At 36.4% G+C, this 10,330-nt stretch overlaps 1 long non-coding RNA gene across 1 annotated transcript; it reads right to left on the bottom strand.

Annotated features, from left to right (window-relative positions):
• Positions 1–392: 392 nt before the first annotated feature.
• LOC141350350 (uncharacterized) lies at positions 393–8,866 on the bottom strand. The gene is made up of 3 exons (XR_012358461.1): positions 8,737–8,866; positions 7,068–7,228; positions 393–1,625 (listed from the first exon to the last, which is right to left on the bottom strand). It is a non-coding gene; the product is annotated as an uncharacterized lncRNA (long non-coding RNA).
• Positions 8,867–10,330: the final 1,464 nt, after the last annotated feature.

The following is a 10,330-nucleotide window of genomic DNA, read 5'->3' as shown; positions in this document are numbered from 1 at the left end:
TTTCATTTATCCCAGTTAAAAAGGGGGGAGTACTCGATCTACGAGCAAACGATCTACACATCAGCACAACCATAACCTCTTAATGTATTTTTGTAGGCAAAACCCAGAATTAAGTTAGCATTTTAGCACTTCTGGTTACATTGTCCCAAAATCAATGGGTTGTTTTTACTGTGGTTTTGGTTAAATGCTTTAAATAAGATCTTGGGTTAACATAAGCACAAGATATTTTCACGTTTTATTCTATGACATATAACACATCAGTAATACTCCCACTCGGGACAACTAAAAGCTTTTGCATGTCATGAAAAGGGAGATTGGTAACAAGTTGCTACAAGGGATGACAGACGTTGTCGGGGACTTTGAATGTCTTCATGCATGAAGATCTCAAAAACAAGCAACATGGGCACAACTCCCAAAAACAATTTCGTAATCAGGAAACATGTTTTTAAATATTTTTAATAAAGTTTGAAAGAGTTGTCAGAAGCTTGGTGGAGATGACATTGATGTCAAAAGACTGTGATGTAGTTTGCTTGTAGCCTGAGGTTAGCTTTTTATAGTAAATGCATTTAGATTTCAAAAAGTTCTTCTTATCTGTGAAGATCTTGTTGGGCAAAACATGTAAAAGGTTGAGCTTATTTTTTGTCATAATCCAAAAGTCTATGGGGAAAATTAATAGGCTTTTTGTTGAGGGAACCAGTGTCCCACTAACGTTAGCCTCTTTATCGCCATCTCTGTTTGAAACATGAAATTGCAGGTGACTAATGCTAATGTAAATATAATGATGTACTAACACTGTATTTACATGTATTAAAAAACAATGAACATTTCCTAATTCTGACCAGACATCTTAACTTGTAAATCATTATTATAAGCATAACGCTGTGAGTTGTGGAAAAGATGTTTTTGAACACACATCGTTTATGCATTTACTTTGTTTATTTTTAACCAAAAAAGTTATACATTACAGCTTTAGCCTGTAAACTGGAAAACTGGTAAATAACTATTTTTTGTCAGTGTATATCTGTATTATATTTTGTCTCTATAACCCAGTTTGTATTTAAGTTGCCAACAAAACAATCACCTCACTCCAGATCGTTCCAAAACAAGATTCGACTTCCCGACAATAAGCAAAATAAAACCAGAAACACTTGTACTAGCGCACAGAAATTTCAACATGGCCGCCTGCGTAGAGCCACATGTCTTTGGGGCTTTGCTTTGTCAACTGAGAATAAAGGGAGGACCGTTAGGAAAGAGCCAGCTTTGACGATTTCTTCACAAAGACAGCACTGTTGTCTAACAGTATCCAGTCTGTTTCAGTGAAGTGTGCAGCCTTTCACAGACACATTTTATGGAACAGTAAGCAAGCGAGGCCAGAAACAGGCCTATTGAATAGGGTGATACCACTCCTAACAGGGCCAAACCGGGACCTGGTTCTGTTCTCTTTGAAAAGGTCAGAGGTCTTTTACTGGCCAACAGTCTCACTGTGTCATGCAGGTGTTCATAAACATAGATGATGCTGGGAGAGGTTAAACTGTTCCTAACAGAGCGACTGGAGTTTATCGAGGTTACGAAACACCGGAGGATTCATTACGACGCTCATTACGTCCCCTGTGGACTTCAGCTTTCTGTCAAAACAAAGCAAAACAAAAGAGCTGTCAGAGTGCAGACAGGCATAATTGTGAAACAACTGGAAATTATTTTGTTTAAATAAACCCCCAAAGGAAATTTTGTGGACATTGCTTTGTCCTGTTTAGGGAGACTTCATGACGTTTTCATTTGTGTACGAGTTATTAACTTTGTTTCAGATATTTTAATCTCTATATGGCCATATGCGCTAAAATAATTTATTAAAATAATGGTTCTTCGCAGTGATGCCCTAGAACAGGAGTTCTTGGAGTTCTTGGACCCCTGGTGGTTCACCAGGGTATTGCAGGGGGTTCGTGAGTTGATAAAAAATTATTGATTACTAATAAATTATAAAATGTTCATTATTTTAAAATAAAAAACTAAATGTATTTGGAAATGTATATTTAATTTGTTTAATCTGCATGTCATGTGACCATTACACACACTGTAAAAAGTGAAAAGTTGAATCAACTACAATTAAAATCTATATACTACAATTGGTAACACCTCAAAAGGTTTTTTTTTTCAACTTAAAATTTCACTTTAGAAGAAAGATTTATGTTGAAACAACTTATTTTTTTAGATGTTACCAACTAAAGTAATTTTTAAAAACTTTTCACTTTTTATAATGGAATACATTACACAATATATAGAAAAACTGAAAACTCATGCAAAAAACTCAGTTACGTTTTATGTACCAATTAAAGGGACACAAGGCAGCATTTTTATGTTAATAAATCATCTTCGTAAGTCGGTATATGGTTAAATGACTCATTACATGACGAATGAAGACTCTCTCGCCCGCCCCTACCGTCTGTAGGAAGAATACCCCACTTGCAAGTTCGCTGTATCCGACCCGGTGTCCTTCAGTCTCGTAAAGTCTCAGATATAGAAAGCATTTACTCCCAGACACTAGGGGGAGCAAGTAGAGAAATAATACTCAGACTTGCCTTGTGTCCCTTTAAATAATATTACCAGATGAAGGTCTAATAACAGGTATAAATAATAATAATTATGTAAAATAATACTGATCAGTGGCGGCTCATGACTGCTCATCCGAGGGGCGCAAATTCAAAATAAGTGTTCGGAGTGTCATGTGTGTTGCTTGTGTTTTCAAAATATGTGTTTGTTGAGTTATGTGAACCATGTGCATCAAGTGCCTGCTGCACACGCGTCAAAACCGTTTATGATAAAAGAGACGCTCACGTTTACAAAATACATGCAAGACACTCCCTTAACTGTAAACTCTGATTACGCATGAGATTATGCGAGTATCTGGCACACTGAAAAAAATGATTAATTGAATTTAATAAATTTTTTTAAGGTAAGTGGTTGCAATCAATTTATTTAAGCTACATTTAAACAAAAGTTTTATATTTCATTTTACGTTACTCATCTTTTTTGTTTAAATGTAGCTTAAATAAATTTATTGCAACCACTTACCTTAAAACAATTGATTAAATTCAATGAATCATCGCTTTTATCATAAACCCTTTAGATGCGTCTGCAGCAGGCACTTATTTTGACAAGACACGTGATGCACACAGGATCTCTCGACACGCAGAACACATATTTTGAAATAAGGAACCACACATGAACTTCGCATCGAGCGCCCTCAAAAAAGAAGTCACCAGCCCCCACTGCTACTGATAAAAAACTTTAAATCGTATTAAAAAAATGCTTTTGAAGTTAAACATGCAAACGTAGCAAATATTTACCTAAAATCTCAGGTGGTACTTCAAGAAAATTATTTATGTATCTATCTATTTATGTTAGATCTTAAAAAGCATTTCTTTTTATTTTTTAATAGTTGGTATCTTTTTTCCACTACTTTGAACCTTTTGTGCAATTAGGATGTGAAAGGTTTTTTATTGAACCTTTTAAGAACATTTTAGGAACCCGAATATAAGCATAAGGTCATGAATGTGGATAGCAGTCAGTTAATTTGGTCTTGAAGAATTTTTAATTGAACGGAGTCTGATAAATGATATCATAAATCTGCATAAGCACAATTTCAAACATTTTAGAAACTGTAGGACCTCAATGTGAGATTACTACCCAAAATGTTTTATGATTGTCATTATATTGCTACAGTAATACAGCAAAGCAATACAGTTATTTTTTGTAGATTATAAAGGTTTAGTTAAAAGGTGCAGTGTGTAATTTTTAGAAGGATCTCTTGACAGAAATGCAAAATAATATACAAACTATATTATCAGGGGTGTATAAAGACCTTTCATAATGAACCGTTATGTGTTTATTACCTTAGAATGAGACGTTTTTATCTACACACACGAGGGTCCCCTTATATGGAAGTTGCCATTTTGTGCCGCCATGTTTCTACAGAAGCCCTTAACGGACAAACTTTTTTTATTAAGTTGTCTCCGACGATGACAAGTTTGTCCGGTGACGGCTACCGTAGCTTCTCTATGTGTTTCAAAAGCGAGGGGTGAGCAGTGAACCGAGCCGTTGGTTGCAATTCACAACATCACCACTAGATGCCGCTAGAATGTACACACTGCACCTTTAATTGCTTTACACTTTACATATAGTTTTTTTTTACATCATATCTGAATTATTTATATTATAATAATGCATTACAGCAAGAGTTTAAAAAATGTGTTTTTCATTACTATCAAAATAATGTCACGATGCAAAACATCACAGTCATTTATTCTGAAACATCCAATCCTCCATTGCAATTTTGGAGAAGATATTTAAGTTATCTAAATTATACATTATTTCCTCTTACATGGCGATATGATAAGAATCTGTCACACATGATATAATAATGTGATATAAGACATGTGAATGTCAGGAAACTACAATTGCCAGTGCAATAGACTTGAACAAATGTGTACATATCTGCTTGAAATTTAATCTATACTACTTTGCAATACTTAGGCCACCATGTTACCATTAGATTTGTTGTTTTTGTAACGCTATAGTGATCATTTATAGCTATTTGATGACTTCAACCTCCTCAAAAGAGTTCAAGATGTGTTTAATGCCAAGAGAAGTCAACATTTAACACTTACTTTTGTGTCTTAATAAAAAGACTGCACAAAAAACATTTTTTGCACAATTCGGTATACATTAATTAGTCCCTAAAATCTCTCTCTCTCTCTCTCTCTCTCTCTCTCTCTCTCTCTCTCTCTATACACATGTACATATGTCTAGGATGTGTGGTGACGTCGTCTCTGGCCACCCATTGCTATGGCTGTGTGTAGTTTTGGAAATGGCTGGCAGAAGTAAATGAGACGACAGAGGCAGAGTTCTCCACATCAGTCGCTCCGTCTCTGATAGGTGGTTTCCAGTTTCATAATGACAGACTATGAGACTTGTATTAAAAGGCTCTCATGCTACTTTGACTCTTTGACTGACGTCAGGCCTTAAAATACTACGGTGACAACATTTTACTGGGAGACTCCGTCCGCATAATGCGAATTTCCAACTGAAGCGAAGGGGATGCCCACTTTATCGTTTACATCTTAACCGTCATAAAGTACAGCCGGCACATAAAACACAAGATGACTTTTATTAGTAACATCACCGTATAACTATGGATTCTGTGAAATGGGAAACTCTTTTAAACATAAATAAGCCTTGAAATTTTGAAAGACGTGTTTTAAACGAACGCATCCTGTATCCCATACCTCTGCGACCTCAGGAAACCGAGCTTTACCTCGGAATTGAATTTAGCCCAGGCCGCAAAATAAAACCAACAGAGGCGATTATATACGCAAGTATATATTTAGCTGTGCTTGAACGTACCTGCTTTATTTTCTCTGGAGGAAGGCACACGTAAAATCGATTTGCCTTGACGTACTGTCATAACAAACGCAACCTTGTTTCTGGAAATTTTCAAAAGGCATGAAGGATCCTGGCACTTCGCATTTGGAGTGACCTCATACCAGCACCTGCCGCTTTGTGTGGTGCCTTAAAGGAAATGCCACGACCTCTAGTGGCCCTTGACCTTCTGTAGCTAATGTAAACTCATTACGCACCCCTGGCCTTCGAAAGGTCGGTTCGAAGGGATACGATCCTTGATCGGAGCATGTAATTGGGTCGTCGTCCTCTAAAAACCATTCCTCATTATCTCACACTTTCAAACGAGTGAAAGTGCACCCGACGGGGGTCTCGCATCTCATCCGAAACAAATCTCAGCCCAAAGTGGACAGGTTTGCCCGGCATGCCTCGCACACAAAGGCGGCTTTTCTTTACTGTCACTTAGCTGCAATTACAGCCCGTCAAAATAGTTTTTTTCTGGGCCGCAGCGATGTGTTAATGGGCTCAGGGTTGGGTGTGAGGAGCAACCGGGTCCATACACACGGAAGACGGGTCAGAGGTTAATAGGGGCCCTATGAAGTGACAGATGAGGTTTTAGCCATCTTTCCGCGATGAAGGATGCGGAGAACAATGAGGAGATAACGTGATACAATTAGTCGGACGGCTACTGGGTCTAATTTGATCTTAGATCAAAGCCGGCGAGCCGGGAAGGGGATGGGACATGCCTGTCCGATCGGGTGTAGCGAACATCTAACAGCAGGGAGTCATTTGAAGAGACCGTAAAGTTCACGTCAGTCGGACCTTAAGGCAATGCACGCTCGAGTACGATTGTGCAAGACCGCAAACAGAGGAAGCGCATTAGGGCGAAGTAAATTGAAAAAAAGGGACGTGCGAGCGATGCGAGTTTTAGGGCCGTTAAACATTTAAGCCGCCCTACTCGAGACTCGCCTGAAACGTACTTCATAACAAGGTCTCCTTCGTGGTTGTGGCTCGTATTTCAAAGCTGCGAAACACGCAGTGTAAAGATTAATGTGGGACTGTATCCTCTATTGATTTAAGCTCCACCACATTAAGGAAAACCTGGAACCTCTCAGAGATGAAAAGATTTTCGGCTATGTTTACAGCTCAACTGGATGCGGTTTTCACATGCAAAATGAAAGCGTTATCAGATTTTCGAATAATGCAAGCCACTAATCACAGGGAGATTAAATCACTTCTGGTCTAAGCGTGGAGGCAGTTCACGGTTCAGAGGAAACAACCGTTGCGTTGTTGTTGTTGTTTACTTTGCGGGGCTGAGAGTATTAACCTGTGCAATTCATCATCAAGACAACGTGCGTCCTTCTCAAATTAATGAGACAACACGGATCATTCAGACCATAAATACAGCCTTATTATCTAATCCCTTAGGGATAAAACGCTGGAACCGAATGCAACGGCCAAACCGGATTTGTTTAATCTGCGTTGATTGTGAACAGCGATGCCCCTTTAAGGCAAACCTTCATTTGGCCGGAGCTGTTCTGAAACAGCAGCTATGAAAGTTAACAGATGGGGTCATGGAGGTGAACGCCGATCCTGGTGCTTGCTTTAAGTGTCATGACAGCAGATAATGATTGAATGAGACCTAATGAGATTTAACAGATTTTGACTTTCACCTTTCCCCTCTGCCAACCAGGAGATCCCTCGTGTCCCGGAAGCTGACGTTTCCTCTCGCTTGGACACGGAGGGCTGATGAGTCACAGCGGGTGGGTTCAGCTCTGAAGTCATGCATGGAAAGGTGGAGGAGACGGGCAACACGGTGACATTTTAATTATGTCTGTCAATACAAAACAGAATCAGTCAGAATGAGCTCATAATGAAAACATAGGTGCTTATTCGCTTTGGCCTAATTATAAGGAAGTAATGATGTGAACTTAAGATTTAAAGATGGCACATGTGAATTTCATATATGTGACCCTGGTTGTGAAATCCAGACTAAAGATTTATTATCTAATTAGTAGATTAGGAGCATCAAAGTTTGATTTCAACCAACCTGGGTTTTTACAGGTTGGTTCACAAAAAATAAAAAAAATTGTATATTACTTTATAAAACATTAAATAGAAACATTAAGCAGTTTGGAAATGTATTGTAATTTCATCTTAAAAATAAATCATCAAGATGTACTTTTAATTAGGACTCAAAATAATTAATTGTGACACATCGTTTTTTTCATAATAAAAGTTTTTGTTTACATCATATATGTGTGTGTACTGTGTATAATAATTATATATATATATATATATATATATATATATATATATATATATATATATATATATATATATATATATATATATATATATATATAAATACTCACACATGCATGTATAATATATGTGTGAGTATATATAAAGTATTTATAATTATATATAATATCAATCATATTTAAATATAAAAAATATTTATATTTATTAAATATATAGTACTTGCATCTATGTGTATTTATATAATTATAATATAATACTTTTTTAATTATATACATGCATGCGTGGGTATATATATATATATATATATATATATATATATATATATATATATATATATATATATATATATATATATATATATATATATATATATATATATATATATATATAGTGTAAAATATTTATATTTATTAAATATATAGTACTTGCATCTATGTGTATTTATATAATTATAATATAATACTTTTTTAATTATATACATGCATGCGTGGGTATATATATATATATATATATATATATATATATATATATATATAGTTATTATACACAGTACACACATATATATGATGTAAACAAAAACTTTTATTCTGCAAACGATTAGTCGAGATTAATCGTTTTGCAGACTTACTTTTAATAGAGATGCACCGATATATTGGCCACTAATCGGTATCGTTGATAAAAAGCTATTTTTCTCACTATCGGCTCTGTGTATAGGAAATGTAAATAAACATCACTAGTTTAATGTTCAATATTAATGGGCATTATGTGAAAGAGTAAATAAAAAAAAGAGTAAATGCAACTTAATATGACCACCAAACTATCGGCATCTGTATCGGTAGATATCACTCTGAATAATCGGCTAACGGTATTGGTAGGGGTGTCACGGTTCTCCAAATCCTCGGTTCGATTACATTTTCCCGGTTCTAAGGCCACGATTCGATTCTCTTTTTTTTGGAAAGCACAAAAAAATGCTATGCCATTTCTAGACTAGCTTTTTATGAAATATAATATCTGACCTTGAACCCGGAGATGCCATGTTAGTCGTGCTGCCAGTGGAAAAATATGGTACACACATACCTGATAAAACGAAACTTCCTGTCAGATGAACATCTGTCAGTACTCTGCACCTTAGAAACGCGCTTTTATTACCGTCAGACGAGATTGTGAGACTATACCCCTAATAAGTCATGTTTAAATGCTGTTTTCATAACTCTTAAAGGAATAGTCTACTCATTTTCAATATTAAAACACGTCATTACCTTAACTAAGAATTGTTGATACATCCCTCTATCATCTGTGTGCGTGCACGTAAGCGCTGGAGCGCTCTGCGACGCTTCGATAGCATTTAGCTTAGCCCCATTCATTCAATGGTACCATTTAGAGATAAAGTTAGAAGTGACCAAACACATCAACGTTTTTCCTATTTAAGACAAGTAGTTATACGAGCAGGTTTGGTGGTACAAAATAAAACGTAGCGCTTTTCTAAGCGGATTTAAAAGAGGAACTATATTTTATGGCGTAATAGCACTTTTGGGAGTACTTCAACTCGCCTGAAAAGTCCGCTCCCCTTCTCACTCTCATAATGGGAGAGGGAGGGTGTTACTGCGCCGAGTCGAAGTACTCCCAAAAGTGCTATTACGCCATAAAATATAGTTCCTCTTTTAAATCTGCTTAGAAATTCGCTACGTTTTATTTTGTACCACCAAACTTGCTCGTATAACTACTCGTCTTAAATAGGAAAAACGTTGATGTGTTTGGTCACTTCTAACTTTAGCTCTAAATGGTACCATTGAATGAATGGGGCTAAGCTAAATGCTATCGAAGCGTCGCAGCGCGCTCCAGCGCTTACGTGCACACACACAGATGATAGAGGGATGTATCAACAATTCTTAGTTAAGGTAATAACATATTTTAATATTGAAAATGAGTAGACTATTCCTTTAAGCAACTGAAATAAGTTGTTGTGAAACTTAAACAGATCTTGACTTGCAGCACTCAACACGTGTGTTTTTTCCCACTTGGCAAGCCGACCGGACGTGACATGGGGTCGTGGCAGCATCGACGATTCCATTTTTTGAGTCGAAGTTCGAGGTTGTGACTTAATTTCGAAATTGTGACACCCTTAGGTATCAGTGGTAATATCTGATATCGGTGCAACTTTTAATATTATTAATATCTGCCCAATAAAATTATTTTGTGGCAACATGCAGGAAGCCATTTTGTTATTATTTGACAAGCAAACCATAAACAGGAAATGACATCACAAACACGATTCCTGCAGATCACCGTGCTGTGTTTTACTTTAAAATATCATATGATATAATTCAGGTTGTCAAATGAGAAATGCAAAAAAATTATCACCTTAACGTTTGTAAAAATGAGTTTATAAACCAGTTTATATATTTCTTTTCTTTTATTTATTATTAATGGACACTTGTATATGTCATCCTGTTCACCCTAATCTCTACTGAAGAAAATGACACAGTAACAGAATGTTAACTTACTTTGAAAGAAAGATAAATGAATGGCAGACGGAATAAAGAAACAGCCAGGAAAAATGCATGTGGGGGGAGAGAGAGAATATGGAGGCTGTTCTCGTAAAGTCATGCCAACACACCTGCTACTACTCACATCAGAGGAAATGGACGCTTGGTGGATGAGAGGCTGCTGG

Source organism: Misgurnus anguillicaudatus, chromosome 18, assembly GCF_027580225.2.
Source record: "Misgurnus anguillicaudatus chromosome 18, ASM2758022v2, whole genome shotgun sequence".
NCBI classification, from domain to species: Eukaryota; Metazoa; Chordata; class Actinopteri; order Cypriniformes; family Cobitidae; genus Misgurnus; species Misgurnus anguillicaudatus.
This window is presented reverse-complemented; position numbering and strand designations above follow the sequence as displayed.